We start from the raw sequence: 22,385 nt of genomic DNA on the forward strand, positions 1-22,385 counted from the left end.
TAACTATTTCCTTGAAGGAAGAAGAGCACAAACTGCCCCAGTTTTTTTTTTGGATGGCTTATTCTTAATGTTGTGCTAGTCTTTGGGCTTTTGCATTCTTCAATAATTAAGACCGGGGAAAGAAAATCAATCCACCCTACAACCTTGTAAGCCATCTGTTACAGCTCAAAATCCAGCTCCCTGGTGAAGCTGCTATTTTAGTAAGTTTCTGATGCAGAAGCATTCTGTTCATGCTGTAGTGTCCATAGTGGTGAAGATTTTCGTCGTCTTCAATTCGAATAATTCTTCAAAACACTTTAAAGCGCGGCACGGTGGCATAGCGGTTAGCGAAGTGCTTTACAGTGCTCACTGTAAGATCGGGGTTCAGTCCCCACCGCTGTCTGACAGCAGTTTGTACATTCTCCCCGCGACTGCATGCGTTTCCTTTGGGTGCTCCGGTTTCCTTCCACATTCCAAAAGACGTACATGTTAGGGTTAATAACTTGTGGGATTGCTCTGCTGATGCTGGAAGCTTGGCACAGCCTTGGACAGTGTTGGTCATTAACACAAATGACACACTTCACTCAAACACGAGGAAATCTGCAGATGCTGGAAATTCAAGCAACACACATCAAAGTTGCTGGTGAATGCAGCAGGCCAGGCAGCAACTCTAGGAAGAGGTACAGTCCATGTTTTGGGCTGAGACCCTTCGTCAGGACTAACTGAAGGAAGAGCTAGTAGGAGATTTGAAAGTGGGAGGGGGAGGGGGAGATCCAAAATGATAGGAGAAGATAGGAGAAGACAGGAGGGGGAGGGATGAAGCCAAGAGCTGGGCAGGTGATAGGCAAAAGGGATATGAGAGGATCATGGGACAGGAGGCCCAGGGAGAAGGAAAAGGGGGAGGGGGGGAAAACCCAGAGAATGCGCAAGGGGTATAGTGAGAGGGACAAAGGGAGAAAAAGGAGAGTGAGAGGAAGAATGTGTGTATATAAATAAATAACAGATGGGGTACGAGGGGGAGGTGGGGCATTAGCGGAAGTTTGAGAAGTCAATGTTCATGCCATCAGGTTGGAGGCTACCCAGACGGAATATAAGGTGTTTTTCCTCCAACCTGAGTGTGGCTTCATCTTTACAGTAGAGGAGGCCGTGGATAGACATATCAGAATGGGAATAGGATGTGGAATAAACACACTTCACTGTATGTTTTGATGTATATATGTGACAAATAAAGTTAATCTTTAATATTTATATGCCTTGGTTTATGTGACACCTGATGAAGGATCTCGGCCTAAAACGTTAACTGTTTATTAATTTCTATAGTTGCTGCATGACCAGCTGAGTTCCTCCATTTTGTTTGTGCCCCGTAGTTATTGTTTGTAATTTGCATCCTTCCATTATTCCTATCTCATCTGTCTCCGGCATTCCTTACTGTGTAAAGGGAAACCATGTGCTAGAAAGACCTTTCTAGAAGAGGTCTCACTTCAGAAGCCCCACTCCTTTAGCTTGATTACAGACTGCTGTGGTCATCCTCACCCATTTTGTTTGTAGAAAGAAGAGGTGGCTTTGGCAGTCTCACTTGAAAGGCCTCCATTATCAGGGTTGACTACACACCACCACAGACAATCTCACATGGATACTGTCTTTAACCCTCGCCATATTGCAACTCCCAGACTCTGATTTATTCAGTATTCTCTTAACTTGGTGTGCCTGTCCAAATGTATTAGCTCACGTTTCTCTTCAATAAATCCCATCTCACATTTATTTTCTGCCCAGTTAACCAGATCAGCCATATCTTTCTGCAGCCTAAAGACATTCCCTCAATGTCAACTGCATGGCCAATTTTTTATATCACCTTCTTTATCATGCCCCTAGCAGTTAAATTTAAATAATTAATGTATTTTATAAAGTGCAAATAATAAAGTTTTGGGCCCCGAGGAATCCTGCCGATGACAGACATCTGCCTTCCAAAACACCCATTAACCTGTTCCATTTGCTTCTCATCACTAAGTCAAATTTAGACCTAGTTTGTCACTGTCACTCAGACCCTTCAGGCTTTCACTTTTTTGAACACTCTGCCATGTGAGACTTTGTCAAAGGTCTATGTGGACTACCTCAAATGCACCATCATTTTGACTGTCCTTTGACCTAAAAAAAATGATAAATCGTTCATCAGGGAATGTCTTTCTCCTCGCAAATCCATGCTCTCCCCAACTGCTGTGTTTTTCTAACTGGTTTTATATTATCCCTTAGAATAGATTATAATAATTTGCCTAACAGTTACATTAACTGAACTATAATTACTCAATTTATTTCCACCCTCCTTTATAAAACACATAATGAATACCAAGATTGGATGGTATAATGGGCCTGACCTCCCTCTGCTCTCTTTTTCCAGTCTCAGCACTGGTTCACCTCTCACCTCTTCTCATTTCCCCATCACCTCCTCCTGGTTCCCCTACGTCCCTTTCTTGTATGGTCCACTATCCTTTCCTGTTAGATCCCTTCTTCTTCATCCCTTTAACTCTTCCATCCATCGCCTACCAGAGTCTTACCTCATACCCCACTTCCATCCACCCACCTTCCCCCTTCAGCTGGTTTCACCTGTCACTTGCCAGCTTATACTACTCCTGTCCCACAACCTTGTTATTCTGGCTTCTTCCCCTTTTCTTTCCACTCCTGATGAAGGATCTTGGCCTGAAAAGAAGGAGAAACCGGCAATCAGGTCAGAGAAGGTGAAGCCAGTGAACGGGCCAGAGAAGGCGAAGCCATCAGTTGGGATGGAGAAGAAGCCAGCGGTCGGGTGAGAGGAGGAGAAGCCAGCGGTCGGGTGAGAGGAGGTGATGCCAGTGGACAGTCCAGAGAAAGTGAAGCTGGTAGTCAGGTCAGAGAGGTGAAGTCAATGAACAGGCTGAAGAAGGAGAAGCCAGCGGACAGGCCGGATTGGGTTTGGAGGAGCTGACCTGGGAGCAGACCGTGTTGCTGCCTGCTACTCGAAGACATCAGAGTTGTTGTGTGAAAGCAACATGCAGCGTAACCATGAGTGATTATCTTGAATGCTTCTCTTGCGATCGCAAGACACCATTGGACATTGATGATGTAAGATGCCACAGGCTTGTCTCCTTGTTTGGTGGGGACTAGACCTCAAGCTGCGGGCTTGCCCTTTGCTGCAGACCAGGGGAGGGGATGCTATAGGTGGTGTAGCGTGGTGTCTATGCATGGTTGGGGTCTGGCCCCTCCCATCATTGCTGTCCTTTGGAGTTTGACCGGTGGGATAACAGGCTAGATTGTCAGGAGCAGTACCATCAATCTGCAAGTTGCTCAGAGTCTTGGACTGTACATGTGTTTCCTTGCATAACGATCTGTGTGTTTTTTCCTTTCCCTATTTTGAATGTATGTTATGCACCTTGGCCCAGAGGAATGCTGTCTCATTCGACAGTATCCATGTATGATTTGAATGATAATTAAACTTGATTTGATTTGATTTGAAAATCCATCTGTTATTCCACTTCAACGGTGTTTCATGACTTTCTGAGTTTCTGAAGCATTTTGTGTTGCTTAATCTCCCATCTATCGCTTGCTCCACAACACCCCTTCGCTTGCTGTTGCCAAGAAAGGTGCAGAGTCTTGCGTTTTGGGCAAGGTTTGTGTGGTGCGGTTTGTGGATTATACTCATTTTCAGAGAACTCTGTAGTTCATTTTATGATGTGTTTCTGGTTTCTTGTTACTCCTTTTTTTAGGAGCTATTTTGTGCGATTTTGATCAGGGTAGACCAGCTCTGCAGCCTGCACAGTGCCATATTGAACTGAACTGAACTAAATTGAACATTCCTTGACTGTTTCAAGGGCTCTGCGGTTTCTTGTTAAATATTCTCTGTGTTACTCACTTTTTTTTGCCATTTGCACAGCTTATTCTTTTCTTTGTGCATTGGGTGTTTGATGTTTTCCATGAGTGGGTTCCACGGTGTTTCTTTGTTTTGTGGACCCCTTGCTTAACAGTATTGGTCGATGACTTAAAACGAAGGTTGGGCACCCCTGATTTACACGGACACTGATGAGACTGCAGATGTTGGAACTTAGAGCATCAATCAAACTGGGTGGAGGAGCTCAGCGTGTTGAGCAGCATCCACAGGGTGGCGGGGGGGGGCGGGGGTGGTAGGATCTGTTCCTGGTCAAAACTCTGCAGCAGGACTGAGAGTGGTGAGGCAAGACAGCCAGTAAAAGAGGGGAAGTAGGGGTGCTGAGTTGCTCGAGCAGATTGCTTGTTGGTCGAGTCAGAGGATTCAGAGCTGTAGGCTGGCTTTGACTCCCCCAGTAAAGTGAGGGATAATAAATAAACAAGCTTATCCAGATTGACAGATGGCTGTCAAAATACAGAACAGAGATAGCTCAGGACAACTTATACAGAAAAAGAGACTGAGCAAAGCAGTCCACAGGAAAGGCAGTGTATAGAAACTGCAATGGCTGAAATCGTATATGAGAGGCAAACTAAGAATAGAAAGCAAATAAAAAGAACAGTCAAAACTTGAGAAAGCAAGAACAGAAGACAAACAATCCAAGGAATAATTGGAGAGAAATCAAATGTAATTGCACTGTTTGCGGCTAAGCTCCTCTTAAATAAATCCTAGGAACTTGAACAATTGCATTTAGTAAACATCTGTGTAATTGGAATGTGTGCTGCTCTAGTGAAATATGGGCATTGGCTTTTGATGTGTTTTTTTTCCTATTGTTGGGAGGCTGAGAATGGATGACACAGAAATAAGAACCCCGAGAAAAATCAAAACCTAAAGCAGAATATTCTGAGCTGCATGTAAATTGGATTAATTTACCATTTGTTAAAAACATTCTAAAAATCCAGACAGAGAAGTATATAAAATGAAGATGCAGAATGCATCAATTACTTAACAGGTCATTCTTTTATTCGAAAATGATTATGGCGGCTGAGAGGACACGTTGCAAACAAAACTTCCTGATGGCTTCATTTGCGAGTTAACCGATGCCGTCCTCACCGTCAATCAATGCATCAGTGCAGAAGGTAATCTTGTTGAGAGAAGCAAAATGCTTTCCTAACCGGAGGAGCAGGTTATCCACCGAGCAATGGCCATACACACATCACACTGAATTGGAAATAAACCCTTTCATTGAGGTTCCAATCATGTTTGTATTCTTGAAACACTTTGTACATTGTCTTTGAAGCTCCCTACCTTCTTGTCAGGGCTTATATACTATATACTCTGTCTTCCCTTAAGTGCTGCAATGAAATAGAGAACCCACATTAAAATAACAATCAGCATACCCTCAGTGATGAGACATTGTGGCTTGACATGAGTCATGTTTTAAATTGAAGGGAATGATTCTTTCAACTTCTATTGGCGATGGATAGCCAAATTAAATAAATCACAATCTGTACTACTGAAAATAAAATACATACCTTGAGCTACCATAAAATGTGTTTAGTAAGTCTGGTAGTGATTAATTATCAAACTTACCATCCAGAGATTGTAAAATTAAGTGGAACAGCCATTTATAAATTAAGTCAGCCTTCACTGTAAATGAAGTCACTCTGTACTGTGAATAAAACCTGCTTTCCCTTTCGTTTTCTTTAAGTGCACTTGTACTGGTAAGTAAATAAGGCTTGTGTGCTATTAATTATCTTTCTTTTTTCACTGCATTAGGACGACAAGTCCCCTTTCGATAGTTTACTGCAGTTAGTGCATCCTCTTCTAGTGAGGTGAGACTGGGAGCTTTCAGGTCACATGTAATCCTCGCAATTAAAGCTTATACTGATCCTCCTGGCTTAGTGCACACAAATCATTCTGAGTGTACACAGTCAGGCCTCAGTCTGGATGAGGGCATGGTCTCAAGTTCACACGAGTTTTCACGGACTCAAGTCTGAATGGCTGAAAAATTTACAGAAGTCCACAGATGCTCTTGTCATAGGTTGTGGGGTATCTCCCAAACTCAAATGATGATCCCACCACCAATACATCTTTCTCTACCTCCCCTCCACTGTCTGCTTTCCGCAGGGATCGCTCCTAACATGACTCCCTTGTGCACTTGTCCCTCCCCACAGATCTCCTTCCTGGCACTTATCTTTGCAAGCAGAACAAGGATTGGGGAGCTTTTAAAAACTTGCAGAAGGAAACTAGGAATGTAATTTGGAAGGAAAAGATGAATTATGAGAGGAAGCTGGCAACTAATATCAAAGAAGATAGTAAAAGCTTTTTTTAAGTATATATAGGGTAAAAGAGAGTCGAGGTTAGAAATAGGACCAATACAAAATTACACTGGAGATATTGTAATGAGAGATGCAGAGATGGCTGAGGAACTGAATGCGTATTTTGCTTCAGTCTTCACAGTGGAAGGCATCTGCAGTACACTGGACATTCAAGAGTGTCATGGAAGTGAAGTTTGTTCAGTAAAAATTACGACTGAGAAGATGCTCAAGAAGCTTACTGGTCTGAGTGTGGATAAATCTCCTGGACCTGATGGAATGCATCTTCAGGTTCCGAAGGAAGTAGCTACAGAGACTACAGAGGCACTAACGATGATCTTTCAAGAATCTATAGATTCTGGCATTGTACCAGCTGACTGGAAAATTGCAAATGTTACTCCACTATTTAAGAAGGGTGGGAGGCGGCAGAAAGGAAACTATAGACCTGCTAGCCTGACATCAGTGGTTGGGAAGTTGTTGGAATCGATAATTAGGGATGAGATTGCGGAATACCTGGAGGCACATGACAAGATAGACCAAAGCCAGCATGGGTTCTTGAAAGGAAAATCCTGCCTGACAAAGCTACTGCAATTCTTTGAGGAAATTACAAGCAGGATAGACAAAGGAGATGCAGTAGACATGGTGTACTTGGATTTACAGAAGGCCTTTGACAAGGTGCCACACGTGAGGTTACTTTGTAAGAAAAGAGCCCATGGAATTACAGGGAAGTTACTAGCATGAGTGGAGTAGTGGCTAGTCAGCAGAAAACAGAGTGGGAATAAAGGTATCCTATTCTGGCTGGCTGCCGGTTACCAGTCGAGTTCCACAGGGGTTGGTGTTGGGACTGCTGCCTTTTACGATGTATGTCAATGATTTGGACTATGATATTAATGGATTTGTGGCTAAATTTGCCGATGATACAAAAATAGGTAGAGCAACGGGTAGTGTTGAGGAACCAGAGAGCCTGCAGAGAGACTTAGATAGTTTAGGGGAATGGGCAAAAAAGTGGCAAATGAAATACAATGTTGGAAAGTGTATGGTCATGCACTTTGGTGGAAGAAATAAACAGGCAGACTATTTAGATGGGGAGAGAATTCAAAATGCAGAGATGCAGAGGGACTTGGGATTCCTTGTGCAAGATACCCTAAAGGTTTCCTTCCAGGTTGAGTCGGTTGTGAAGAAGGTGAATACAAATTTGGCATTCATTTCTAGAGGTATAGAATATAAGAGTAGGGATGTGATGTTGAGTCTCTACTAGACACTCGTGAGACCAGCCTTGGGGTATTGTGTGCCGTTTTGGGCTCCTTATTTTAGAAAGGATATACTTGCTTTGGAGAAGGTTCAGAGAAGATTCAGGAGAATGATTTCAGGAATGAAAGGGTTACTGTATGAGGAAAGTCTGGTAGCTCTTGGGCTGTATTCCCTGGAGTTCAGGAGAATGAGGGGGGATCTCATACAGATATCACAAAGTTATTTCCCATGGTAGGGGATTCTTGGACAAGAGGGCATGACTTTAGGATTGAAGGGCGTCCTTTTAGAACCGAGATGTGAAGAAATTACTTTAGTCAGAGGATGGTAAATCTGTGGAATTTGTTGCCATGAGCGGCTGTGGAGGCCAAGTCATTGGGTGTATTTAAGGCAGAGATAGATAGGTTCTTGATTAGCCAGGGCATCAAAGGGTATGGAGAGAAAGCAGGGGAGTGGGGATAACTGGAAGAATTGGATCAGCCCATGGTTGAATGGTGGAGCATTCTCAATGGGGCGAATAGCCTACTTCTGCTCCTATATCTTATGGTCTTAAGTGCTACACCTGCCCCTACACCTCCTCCCTCACTACCACTCAGGGCTCCCAACAGTCCTTCCAGGTGAGGTGACACTTCACCTGTGAATCTGTTAGGGTCACCTACTGTATCCAGTGATCCCGATGTGACCTGCTGTATATCTGTGTGACCTGATGTAGATTGGGAGACCGTTTCGCTGTCCACCAGAAAAAGCGGGACCTCCCGTTGGCCACCCATTTTAATCCACTTTCTGTTCCCATTCCAACATGTTAGTCCATGGCCTCCTTTACTGCCACAATGAGGCCACACTCAGGTTGGAGGAGAAACACCTTATAATCTATCTAGGTAGCCTCCTACCCAATGGTATGAACATCGATTTCTCGAACTTTCGGTAATGCCTCACCACCCCTTCACCATTCCCATTTCTCTCTCTCTCACCTCATCACCTTACCTGCCCATCACCTCCCTCTGGTGCTCCTCCCCTTCCATGGTCCTCTATCCTCTTCAGCCTTGTATCAACTTCCCAGCTCTTTACTTCACCCCTCCCAGTTTCAGCTATCACCTATTGCCTTGTACTTCTTCCTCCCCTGCCCCCACCTTCTTCCTCTGACTTCTCATCTTTTTTCTGCAGTACTGAAGAAGGGTCTCAGCCAGAAATGTCGACTGTTTACTCTTTTCCATAGATGCTGCCTGGCCTGCTGAGTCCCTCCAGCATTTTGTGTGTATTACTTGGATTTCCAGCATCTGCAGATTTTCTCTTGTTTGTGATGTTCTTTACAGAATGGCAACTGACCGCTCATTTCTTTTCCAAAAAATGTAATCAATCATTTCAATGTTCATCCCATCTGAAGAAGTCCTAGATATCTCCACCACTATTGACTGCACTATCCATTCATTTGTCTCTGCTCAATCCATCTTTTCTTTGGGCTCCAGGGCATGGATAGAGAGTAAATCAGTCTGCTCCTGCATCTTCTAAACATTTAGCCTAGAGTAACATCAACAGAGTATTTAACAGGTTCAGATATCGTAAACTGTGGCAGCCCCTTTATTTGTGCTTCCATGCCAGAAGTCCTCTCACTATGAAGTTCAAGATCATACCTGACTCTCAAATTCCTCAGAGCACTATAATTCAAATAAGTCACCAGGCATAGAAAAATAATTTTACTTAATTTAAATGCAGCAAGGAACAATTGTCACCTTGAGCTTTGATACTTCCTGCTACTTATTTATTTATTTGGAGATACAGATCAGAACAGGCCCTTCTGACCCAACAAGCCACACACCCAGCAACCCACCTGTATAACCCTAGCCTAATCGCGGGAATCTACCAATTAACCTAAACGTTGCTTCTTTGGAGCACCTGGAGGAAACTCATGTGGTTTATGGGGAGAACATACAAATTCCTTACAGACAGTGCCAGAATTGAACTCTGACCTCTGACGCCCCGATCTGTAATAGCGTCGCGCTAATCGCTAGGCTACGATGGAACCTACGGGAGCTGTTGACTTCCCATGACTCAGGCAATCATTGATGGAATTTGTGAGCCCATAATAACCGAGACAATTTTATAACGGGAAAATGTTCCCATGCCTTCAATGCGTCAGTGCTTTTGGATTACATGCAGAATTTCCTGTGCTTCTGGGAAGCAAACATGACCCTTCATCTTCAGGGATGTCACGCTGCCAGGCTTATGCAGAGAAATGCATCTTGGCAGATGAGGGCACTCTCTATTTCTTGGTTACTCACAGCAGTTTAGTCATCTATCAGAGAAGATGCAATGATAGTCATACCAATTTATGTTCTAATACGCAAGTCCACCTGTACGGCATACAGCACATCAATAAGTGCCTCCTTGCTCCTTTTACTATGATGAATTGTTCTACGTTCACTGATGGGTACCATCTCACTTCAAAATCTCCAAGCTACCCATAAAGCAAGCTTTTGTGAGGATCTCCATTCTGGAAGAACAAATGCCGATGTGCAGATCTACTTGAAACACCTCTTACAGAGTTGTTGCAGGGGTTCTCACTGCTGGAGTAGACAACGCCAGCCAAGTCAAGGCAAACTCTTCCTCTGCTAAGTCTCCTGTCGCACCTCTACCCAGTCTACTCAAGTCCTCCTTGCTGGCATGGACGCTGTAGACCAGGTATGCTCAGACCCCTCTTAGTGGGTGTGGCGTTCTCATCCTCTGCTCTCTTCCACAGCAGCTAAATGAATTGTAGCTGTGTGGGTGTTGCAGGGTGCAAATTTTGACAGCAGAGTGTCAAAGATGTATGAAATTCGTGAGGCCTGATGGGGAATTTCATAGATACCACTTCAACATTTCTTTCTCTGGAAAACTATCAACTTGAATTCAGGCCAATTATTGCAATTGTTGCGAGGTCCTCAATTACCCATCAGCATGAAGAGCAGTATAAAGATAAGTGCAATTTAATTTTCAGCAGCATATCAACATTACTGATGTTAATCATTGTTAACACAGAAACATAGAAGCATAGGAAACCGACATACAAAATGCTTAAGGATCTCAACAGGTCATACAGCATCTATGGAAAGAAATAACCAGGATCAGAATCAAATTCAGGCACATTATTACTGATACAGGGCTGTGCAAAACTCTTAGGCATGTATACATAGCTAGGGTGCCTAAGACTTCTGCACAGCACTGTAGTGATTTTATGTATTGCACTGTCAGCTGCTGCAAAAATAAACAAATTTCATGACATATGTGAGAAATGATGAACCTGATTAAGTATGGGGTTTCTGCTGGGGACTGAGAGTGGGAAGGTGGCAGGGAGAGGGGAGTTATGGATGAGAAAGGGGGGAGTGGGGAGGGAACTGGAAGCACCAGAGAGTTCTACTGTAATGATCAATCCACCAATTGTTGGGAATCAAATGACCTTGACTGGTGTCTCAGGGCCGGGGTAACTGCACCTGCACCACCAGCCATCCCAGCACTCCTTCTCTAATACATAAAAATTACTATAGGTTACAATAAAGAGTATATAAATAATACATGAATAGGACAAAAAAGGAGTTAAATACTGAGGTAGTGTTCATGGGTTCATTGGCTGTTCAGAAACCTAATGGTGGAGGGGAAGAAGCTGTTTCTACAAAACTGAGTGGGTGTCTTTAGGCTCCTGTACTTCTTCCCTGATGATAGTAATGAGAAGAGGGCATATCCAAGATGACAAGGATCCTTCATGATGGATGCCGCCTTCTTGAAGCACTGCCCCTCAAAGATGTCCTTGATGGTAGTGAGGCTGGTACCCATGATGGAGTTGGCTGAGTATACAACTCTCTGCAGCATTTTTCAATCCTTTGCATTTGTGCCTCCATACCAGTTTGTGATGCAACCATGCAGAATGCTCACACAGTACATCCGTAGAAACTTGCTAGTCTTGGGAGGCATACTAGATCTCCTCAAACTTCTAATGAAATATCTCTTAATGAATCAGTCCAAATTAATCTGTCAATACTTTGGCCCAAGACCCTTCGTCAGGACTGGAAAGGAAGGAGCAGAAACCAGAATAAGAAATTAAGGGGGAGGGAGAGGAGTACAAGCTGGTAGTTGATAGGTCATGGAATCATACCGAACAGAAAGTCTCTTTGGGCCAACGAGTCCATGCTGGCCAAGGTGTCCATCTAAGCTAGTCCTATGTCAAAGTTCAAAGTAAATTTATTATCAAAGTACACATATTTCACCATATACAACCCTGAGTTTCATTTTCTTGTGGAATAATTAATAAATCCAATAACCATATTAGAAGCAATGAAAGACCGCACCAACTGGGCATACAAACAGTGTGCAAGAAATAACAAACTGTACAAATGCCAAAAGAAAGAAGAAATAAATATATAAATAAACAATAAAACTGTAGAATATGAGATCAACAGTCCTTGAAAGTGAGTCTATAGGTTGGGAACATTTCAATAATGGAGCCAGTGAAGTTGAGTGAAGTTATCAAGATCCTGATGGTTGAGGGTTAATAACTGTTCCCGAACCTGGTGGGTTGAGTCCTGAGGATCCTCTACCTTCTTCCTGATGGCAGCAGTGAGAAAAGAGCATGGCCTGGGTGATGGGGATCCCTGATGGTGGATGCTGCTTTCCAGTGACAATGCTCTGCATAAACGTGCTCAGTGATGGGGGAGGACTTTATCTGTAAGGGCTTTACTCATGATGGACTACTTTTTGTAGTGGACACAGCCAAGTCCTACTAGTTTTTGTAGAAATATATAGGTCAGCACAACATCATGGGTTGAAGGGCCCATACGGTGCTGTATGTTGAATGTTTTATGTTCTATTTGCCTGTGTTAGGCTTGCATCCTGTTAAACCTTTCTGATTCAAGTTCCTTTTAAACATGTCTTTTACATGTTCTTATTGCACCTGCCACATCCATTTCCCCTCATTCAACAGTTGAATGTCAACACTTACCCATATGATAAAATTGTCATGATAAGGCACTGCTCCGCGAGGTTTACTCGTCTCCGCACTGAATTGTGACTGTGGCCTGCAACTATGAAAGAGTGAACTCACTTTTGTGAACTTCAGTTCTGAATGCTATTTGCTTACTTTTATTATTTGCATATTTTTTCTCTTCTCTGCATTATGGGCATTTGACGGTCTTCTTTTGTTTTAACGGGTTCGATTGTGTTTCTTTGTTTTGTAGCTGCCTCAAGGTTGTATAAAGTATACATACTTCGATAATAAGTGCAGTTTGACTTTGACTTTGACATTGTATTTGTAGGCACAGATTCCTTAGTGGAACACACTAAATGTATCTGATAAAAAACTTGACAATTAAAATTAATAATAAAAAAGATTTACATGCATTTTGGAGAGGCAATACTATTAAGGGTTAATGAATCAGGGCGGGTGGATGGAGTAAGGATATGGGTCAATTCTTCTCTGTGGATTGTCACCTTGTCGTGGTGGAGAAGCTTGTGTGGTCCTGTGATCCCGAGAGCAATGCCGTCTGGAGCTATGCTCCTGGTAGGGTCACCCATGGCGGTAAGGTCGAGGGTGAGGTCCCTGACAAAGATCAATCCAACCAAGACCTCAACGGTGGAACAGGCGGATGAAGTTACTTCAAACTCAATGGCTGTGAAGGCAGATGAAGGCTGCAACAAATCCATCAGCTCCAATTGTCATGGTTTCCATGCCATCGGAATCAGTTGGTTGATTTGTGAAGTATCGTGTGCTTCTTGGAGTGCAACATCAAGTACAAGTTAAACAAATACACGCACAGGCGTCTTTGCTCTGTGGGCCATTTCTTCAGGACGAAGACCATCATCCTCGACCTCGAGGGATGGCCACGACGATGACGATGGGTCAATCTCAATATAATCAAACAGCTTTGCAGGATTTGCTCCTGGTGTGGTGGTCATTTTCATGTTGTAAACACTCTGCTTTACATAGATTAAGATACTTTTTGCATTGCCACCAGATGGCAGCATGAGGCAGCTTCAAGTGTGGCTGAGGAGGAAAGATAAAAGGGTTTAACCATGACTGCCTGCAGTTTGTAAATAGCAATGGACCCTAAGCAGAATGTTACTTTTAGCTCTGTGATTGATAGATTTTTGTAAATCAATATCAGTATCCCATATGGAGCAATGCTGTACATGTGATAATAGGTCAAGGTTCATAATTTCAGTGAGAGCACAGTGCTGAATAGCCTTTTTACCTGTTTCCATGTTCCGCACATGCCTGACTTACATAGTATTGAACCTCTCATGCCTGAAAACTCCCACAGATGAACATCACAAACATACACACATACACGCAGTGGCCTCTTTATTAGGTACAGGTGTACACCCGGCTCGTTAGTGCAGATACCTAATCAGCCAATCATGCAGCAGCAACTCCGTGCATAAAAGAATGCAGATGTGGTTAAGAGAATCAGACTTCATGCTCCTCTCCGATGTCTATACCCCAGGTTTTTTGGAAAGTGTCCCATTTAAATTAATTAAAGATCACTTTACTTATCTTGGTTTGGCAATACCCAAAGATCCTAAATTAATATTTAAATTAAACTTTGCAGAGCTTATTTCAAAACTGAAACAGAATATAGAATGTTGGAAAACCCTACCTCTCTCCATGATTGGTCATATAAATTCAATTAAAATGGTTTCTCTATCTTTGTCAAAATCTCCCCATTTTTCTTACATCAGCCTTCTTTAAAGTGTTGGACTCCATAATTTTATCTTGTATCTTTTGTCATGTGTGACACCTGGCAGAGCTGCAGGACGGATGATGCTAATGAGAAAGATAACGGAAGACAATGGAGAAACATTCAAAATGTTAATAAGAGAAGAGAGAGATTAATAAGCAAGAAACACAATTCCGATGTTGGCGTCTGCGAGAGGCCGTTTGCTTTGAAACTGAACTGTTTGAAGTTTGAAGGATGGGTGATACCCCAGCAGGGGGATAAAAATAGCAGGTTTGCTAAGGCACAGCACACACACGCCACGAGACCCTGGAAAGAGCAGTGTGCCCCACAAGGTGGTGGGAATTTGGAGGACCGGTTCACGGGAATCGGCCAGAGGCTCACAGGGAGTAAAGGTACGACCAGTAGGGACCTGTTGTGTGTCCGCCCTTGCCTGGGTGCCAGGTTCACCACAAAAGAACGATCGCATCCGGAACAGAGGGGTCACAGTCGGTGACCACAGCTGGATCAGAAGGCATGAAAAAGGTTTGCCTGAAACCAACTACATCTCTCACTCTCTCTCTCTCCTCCTCCCCCCAAATGGTACAACAATAGCGATTACTTTGAACTGCACTAGACTGAACTGAACTCTGCTTCACTTAAGACTGATCATTTTACCCCTAGACTGCAATAGAGCTTGGTTGATTCCTATTACCCTATTTCTGTGTATACTATCATTGCTAACCTATTACATTCATATCCTTGTGATTGGTGTACTGTATTACTTATTTCTTTAATAAAACTTTATTAGTTCCTAGTAATCACAGACTTCAACACGTCTTCCATTTCTGCTGGTTTGGCAACCCAGTTACAGGGTACGTAACACTTTACTTTATTGTCACCAAACAATTGATACTAGAGTGTACAATCATCACAGCGATATTTGATTCTGCGCTTTGCACTCCCTGGAGTACAAATCAATAGTAAATAGTAAAAATTTAAATTATAAATCATAAATAGAAAATAGAAAAGGGAAAGTAAGGTAGTGCAAAACAACCAAGGGGCAGGTCCAGGTATTTGGAGGGTACAGCCCCGATCCAGGTCAGGATCTGTTCAGCAGTCTTATCACAGTTGGAAAGACGCTGTTCCCAAATCTGGCCGTATGAGTCTTCAAGCTCCTGAACCTTCTCCTGGAGGGAAGAGGGACGAAAAGTGTGTTGGCTGGGTGGGTCGTGTCCTTGATTATCCTGGCAGCACTGCTCCGATAGCTTGCGGTGTAAAGTGAGTCCACGGATGGAAGATTGGTTTGTGTTATGTGCTGCGCCGTGTTCACGATCTTCTGCAGCTTCTTTCTGTCTTGGACAGGACAACTTCCATACCAGGTTGTGATGCACCCTAGAAGAATGCTTTCTACAGTGCATCTATAAAAATTAGTGAGGGTTTTAGGGGACAGGCCAAATTTCTTTAGCTTTCTCAGGAAATAAAGGTGCTGGTGGGCCTCCTTGGCAGTGGACTCTGCTTGGTTGGACCAAGTCAGGTCATTTGTGATATTGACCCCGAGGAACTTAAAGCTTTTGACCTGTTCCACTTGCGCACCACCGATGTAAATGGGGTTGTGCGGTCTGCTACTCCTTCTGAAGTCAACAACCAATTCCTTCGTCTTGCTGACGTTGAAGGATAGGTTATTGTCTTCGCATCATGCCACTAGGTTCTTAAATTCCTCTGTACTCAAACTCATCATTACCTGAGATATGGCCTACAATTGTGGTGTCATCAGCAAACTTATATATTGAGTTCGATGGAAAATTGGCTACACAATCATGGGTGTACAGTGAGTACAGCAGGGGGCTGAGTACACAGCCTTGTGGGGCACCAGTGCTCAGAGTGATTGTAGAGGAGAGCTTCTCCCCCTATTTTTACAGCCTAGGTCCTATCTGTGAGGAAGTTGAAGATCCAGCTGCAGATCTGAGTGCTAAGGCTTAGGAAGCTTAGGAATCAGTTTATTTGGAATGATGGTATTAAAGGCAGAGCTGTAGTCAATGAAAAGGAGCCTTACATATGTGTCTTTATTCTCCAGGTGTTCTAAGGAGGAATGGAGGGCCAGAGAGATGTAATCTGCCGTTAACCTGTTGCTCCAGTAGGCGAATTGTAAAGCATCGAGGTTGATCGGTAGGCTTGGTTGATGTGTGCCATAACCAATCGCTTGAAGCACTTCATAGCAATTGATGTCAGAGCCACGGGTCGATAGTCACTCAGGCATGTCACCTTGCTCTTCTTCGGCACCTGGATTATCGTTGCCTTCTTAAAACATGAGGGGATCTTAGACTGAATCAAGGAGCTGTTGAAGATGTCAGCAAACACTCCAGCTAGCTCGCTTGCACAGGCCCGGACAATTCATCCCGGGATGCCATCTGGGCCCGTCGCCTTCCTTAGATTTATCTTCAGGAAGGCCCTTCTAACGTCCTCCTCGGTGATGATGAATCTTGATGCCACCAGGTCCAGTTCATCCGGAGGGGGCGGGAATCCGGAATTATAAGAATCACAGAATTTCAAAAATCCATTTGAAAAAACCCAAGTCAGAAGGAGGGCTGGGATTACCTGTATTCAGACATTATTATTGGGCTGTCAGTGTTAGAGCTCTAATGTTTTGGCAATAGGATGCTCCAGATAACTTAGTCCCTGGCGCCCCATTGTGGCTATATATGGAATGTAACTCTGTTGTCAATTCCTCCTTGCCAGCTATGCTGTTCTCTAAGTTAAAGCCTGGGACTTCAAAAAGTCTGAGCTTTGTTTTGAAAAATTCCATCAGAATTCTATATCAGACTAGGAGTGTTCTGAATTTACCAGAGACCTTTGTACAAACACCAGTCTGTTGCAATCACTCCTTTCTACCCTCATGGTCAGATAAAACCTACAATGCTTGGAGGGAGAAGGGTCTAGTTTCTGTCGAAACCTGTATATAGAGGGATGGTTTGCAACATTTAGTTTGCTGAAAGAGAAATTTGAGCTGTCTCATTCACATATTTTTTGTTACATACAAATTAGACACTACATTCAATCTAAGATTTGTAATTTTGAAATCCTTCCAGGGAAGCATATATTTTTTGATATCTTAGAGAACCCTCCTGACTCCAAGCATCGCATTTCTAAGTTTGTACGTTTGTTCGATGGTTTGTACTATAGCCTCTACTGTGAAGATCAGGGAGGCCTGGAGAGAGGAATTGGGCATTGAACTATCTGAAGTTGCCTGGGACAAGATTTTGTCTATGATACAGGCTTGCTCTGTTAACAGCAGACTCCAACTGATCCAGGTTAAAGTTGTCCACCGTCTTCACTGTTCTAAACTCAGGTTGCACAGGATTTACCCTTCAGTCTCGCCAATGTGTGATAGATGTCAAGGTACAGCGGGCACGTTGTCACACACCTTTTAGTTTTGCCCATCACTGACTGGATTTTGGTCCAAAATATTTGACTGGTACTCAAAGGCCTATAAAAGATCCTTCCCCTTAGAAGCTGGTCTCGCCATCTTTGGCTGTTCGCAATCCACTCTATGTTTCCCTAAGCCATACAACAGTCTCTGATGCTGGGGATGACTGTCCCCAAAAGACTTATCTTGAGGGAATGGAAATCACCCTCTCCCCCTTCTTTTCGGAGATGGATGGCTGACATGATTTCAGTCATACAGATGGAGAGACTTAGGTTCTTGAGAACCAATTTAATTATAAAATTTTCGGCTATCTGGGATCCATTTCTTGCCGACCTAGATGAGGTCGGAGGCAGTTGAATAATTTCCCCCCAGCTGATTTCTCACGGCCCTCATTTGAGACTTAATGTTTAGCACTTTTGAGCACTTTGTACAATAGGCATTCCTCTAATGTTATGTCCCTTTTTTTTTATTTTATTGTTACACATGTCTGAGCTTGTATGTTCTTGTTGATTTCATTATTTTCAAAATTTTCAAAAAAAAGTATTAAAAGAGAATCAAAATTATCACCAGTTATTATTATGACGTGAAATTTGTTAACTTAGCATCAGCAGTTCAATGCAATACATAATATAGAAGAAAAAAAATAATAAATAAGTAACTTTTATTCCATATGCTTTATATAGTGTACGAATATTGAATAGATTAAAAATTGTGCAAAAACAGATATACTACATATTAAAAAAAAAGTGAGGTAGTGTCCAATGTCCATTTAGAAATCAGATGGCAGAGGGGAAGAAGCTGTACCTGAATCGCTGAGTGTGTTACCAGATGGTAACAGTGAGAAAAGGGCATGCCCTGGGTACTGGCAGTTCTTAATAATGGACCCTGCCTTTCTGAGACACCACTCCTTGAAGATGTCCTGGGTACATTGTAGACTAGTACCTAAGATGGAGCTGATTACATTAAAGCCCTCTACAGCTTCTTTCAGTCCTGTGCAGTAGCCCCCCTCCACCATACCAGACAGTGATACAGCCTGTCAGAATGCTCTATAGAAATTTTTGAGCGTATTTGTTGATATACCGAACCTCTTCAAACTCCTAATAGAGTATAGCTGTCTGCCTTCTTTATAGCTGTATCAATATGTTGGGACCAGGATGGGTCCTCAGATCTTGACACCCAGGAACTTGAAACTGCTCACTTTCTCCACTTCTGATCCCTCTGTGAGGATTGGTATGTCCTACCCTTCCTGAAGTCCACAATCAGCTCTTTTGTCTTACTGACGTTGAGTGCCAGGTTGTTGCTGTGGCACCACTCGACTAGTTGGCATATCTCACTCCTGTATGCCCTTTTGTCACTACCTGAGATTCAACCAACAATGGTTGTATCATCAGCAAATTTATAGATGGTATTTGAGCTATGCCTAGCCACACAGTCATGTGCATATAGAGGGTAGAGCAGTGGGCTAAGCACACACCCGAGGTGCGCCAGTGTTGATCGTCAGCGAGGAGGTGATGTTATCACCAATCTGCACAGATTGTGGTCTTATGTTTAGGAAGTCAAGGATCCAATTGCAGAGGGAGGTACAGAGGCCCAGGTTCTGCAACTTCTCAATCGGGATTGTAGGGAATGATGGTATTAAAAGCTGAGGTATAGTCGATGAACAGCATCCTGACATAAGTGTCTGTGTTGACCAGGTGGTCTAAAACTGCATGGAGAGCCATTGAGATTGCATCTGCCATTGACTTATTGCGGCAATAGGCAAATTGCAATGGGTCCAGGTCTAGACATAACCAACTACTCAAAGCATTTAGTCACTGCAGATGTGAGCGCTACTGGGCAATAGTCATTAAGCAGCTCACATTATTCTTCTTCTACACTGCTATAATTGTTGCCTTTTTGAAGGAAGTTGGAACTTCCTCCCATAGCAGTGAAAGGTTGAAAATGTCTTTCAATACTCTTGCCAGTTGGTTGGCATAGATTTTCAGAGCCTTACTAGGTATTCCATCAGGACCTTCCACCCTGCAAGGGTTCACTCTTGTTCAGGCCAAACATCAGATTGGGGAAGCAATGTGATCTCAGGCACTTTGTTGGTGCCAGAGAGGGTGGTTTGAGTGTCTCAGAAACTGCCGTTCTCCTGGGATTTTTTGCCTTGTAATGAAAGAGGGCAGAGGAGAATGGCAAGACTGGTTCAAACCAGTAACTCAGATAGCCACACATTACAACAATGACGTACAAAACAGCATCTCTGAATGCACAAGACATTTGAAACTTGAAATGAATGGGCTACAGTAGCTGAAGACCACAAACATACAGTCAGTGGCCACTTTACTAGGTATAGAAGGTACATAATAATGTGGCCACTGAGTGCATAAACTGAATAGAAGAAGGCCTCTTGACCCTTCAGACCTGTACTATCTCATTAGATTCTAGTTGATCTGATTATAACCTCAACTCAACATAACAACCTCACCTTTCTTCCCCTTGCCTATTGGGAATTTGCTTATGTTTAGAGATCCAGCTCGGTAACAGGACCTTTCTGCCCAATAAGCCCGTCCTGCTCAATGACACCCATGTGACCAATGAACCTAGTAACCCGCATATCCTTGGAATAGGAGAGGAAACTGGGGCACCCTTCAGAAACCTACATGCTGATGGGGAGAATGTACAAACTCCTGACAAAGGGCAGCAGAACTGAATCCAGGTCACCGGCCCTGTAATACAGTAGTATTGTGCTATCTGCTACACTACCATGCATTCCCTAAAAATAATAAAATTAGAAAGTTTTCCTGTACCTTAAAATTACTCTGAGATTCCATCCCTTCTGCATTTTGAAGAAGAATTTCAAAGACTCCCAACTCTCAGAGAGAAAAACAAAGTTTCTTAAACAGATGGCTTTTCATTTTAAGAAGTGAACCATAGTTTCAGATTCTCCTGCTAAAAATCTGGAAACGTTTGTAATCTGACAGCCTGTTTCTTTTCCTCATTTATTTTTTCCAAGCATTTTCTCTTGAGTAGCTTGCTAGACCATTTCAGGGGGTATTAAAATCAATCCCAGTGAGTTGGCTTCATGTCCATACTCAGTGGCCACTTTATTGGGTTGACCTGTACACCTGCTTGTTAATGCAAATATCGAATTAACCAATCATGTCGCAGCAACTCAATGTATAAAGGAAGAAAGAGGGTTCTGTTGTTGTTCAGACCTAACATCAAACTGGGAAAGAAATATGATCTAAGTGGCTTTGACCATGGGATGATTGCTGGTGCCAGAAGGGACGGTTTGAGTATCTCAGAAACTGCTGAACGCCTGGGATTTTTACACATGACAGTCTCAAGAGTTTATGGAGAATGGCACGATAAAAACAAACAAAAAAAAGCACATTTAGTAGCGACAGTTCTGTGAGTGAAGTGCCTTGTTAATGAGCGAGGTCAGAGAAGAGTGGCCAGACTGGTTCAAACTGAAAGTTAGGCGACAGTAACCCTAATAACCACGCATTACCACTAGGGTGTACAAAAGAGCATCTTTGAATGCACAACAAATTGAACCTTGAAGTGGATGGGCTACAGCAGCAGATGACTGCAAACATACACTCAGCGGCCATTTTGTTTGGTACAGGACTTATCAAATAAAGTGACCTGAGTGTATAGATAGATGGTAGATTTTGTTCCCTGAAGGGCATCAGTATATGATTTATTTAATTATTTATTTTTAAGGATGTTGGTAGTTTCGTGGTTACTGACACTACATCTTTATTTAAATCCCCAGATTTAGTTTTAAATTGCAGTGCTGGGACTCAAATTTGTGTCTTCAATCAATAGTTCAAGTGTCTGGACAGCAGTTCAGTGACTTAACCAACATCACAGTAATCTACTCACTTTGACCTACTCAACATATGAGTAACTGTCAGGCAAGTAAGTTTGAAATCGATCTCTGTGCATTCCTGCTGAATCAGACTATCAATATTGTCTTATGCAAACAGAAAAAGGAGATCTTGTTTAAAGAAATATACTCAAGTTGCTGGAGGAACTCAGCAGGTCAGACAACATCTATGGAAAGGAATAAACAGTCGACATCTCGGGCCAAGACCTTTCATCAGAGCAGAGCATTTAGTATATTTTCTTTCGTGATCTACGGATATTCAAAATCGCTCTTAATAAAGACATTTGAGATAGATTGTCATCATTGTAATATAGAAGATTTGCATATACTAAGCTCACACAAAAGTGCCTTGATTTTAAGCAGAAAATTTGTTCTTTTGTATTGGCAATGGGTATATGTATATTAGTTATAGACAGTAAATAGGACAAAAATCTCCTCTGCTTTTTTTTAAGTTGCCAAATTAGACTTAATTCATCCACTTGCAATGGATAGGAGAGGATTGCTTTAACAATATGTAACATAGGAGTATAGGCCTTGGTTTTACTGTCAACTCGTGGAAGTGGGTCGAAAGCCATTGAATCTGAGACAAACAATGAGCCACAGTTTACTCATCACTCTAAGAATAGCTGCATGCCATGGAAGAATCAAGACCACTGTGTGAATTCCTGGGCAAGTAAAATATATTTTAACCAATCTGGTTTTATTGTTAGCAAGCAGTATATTGTAGGTCCCGGGCATTGTAAGACAGAATCATAAGAACACAGGAGCAGGAGAAGTCACCTGGCCCTTCAAACCTACATCAGCTTTCAATATTAACGTATTGAAATATGACTTTCCCTGAGCCAGATCTCCAGAGCCCTCAATTCAAAGTTCAAAGTTTAAAGTAAATTTATTATCTAAGTTCAGATACATCATTATGTACAGCCCTGAGATTCACTTTCTGTGGGCATACTCAACAAACCTA

This window comes from Mobula birostris, chromosome 5, assembly GCF_030028105.1.
Source record: "Mobula birostris isolate sMobBir1 chromosome 5, sMobBir1.hap1, whole genome shotgun sequence".
NCBI lineage: Eukaryota > Metazoa > Chordata > Chondrichthyes > Myliobatiformes > Myliobatidae > Mobula > Mobula birostris.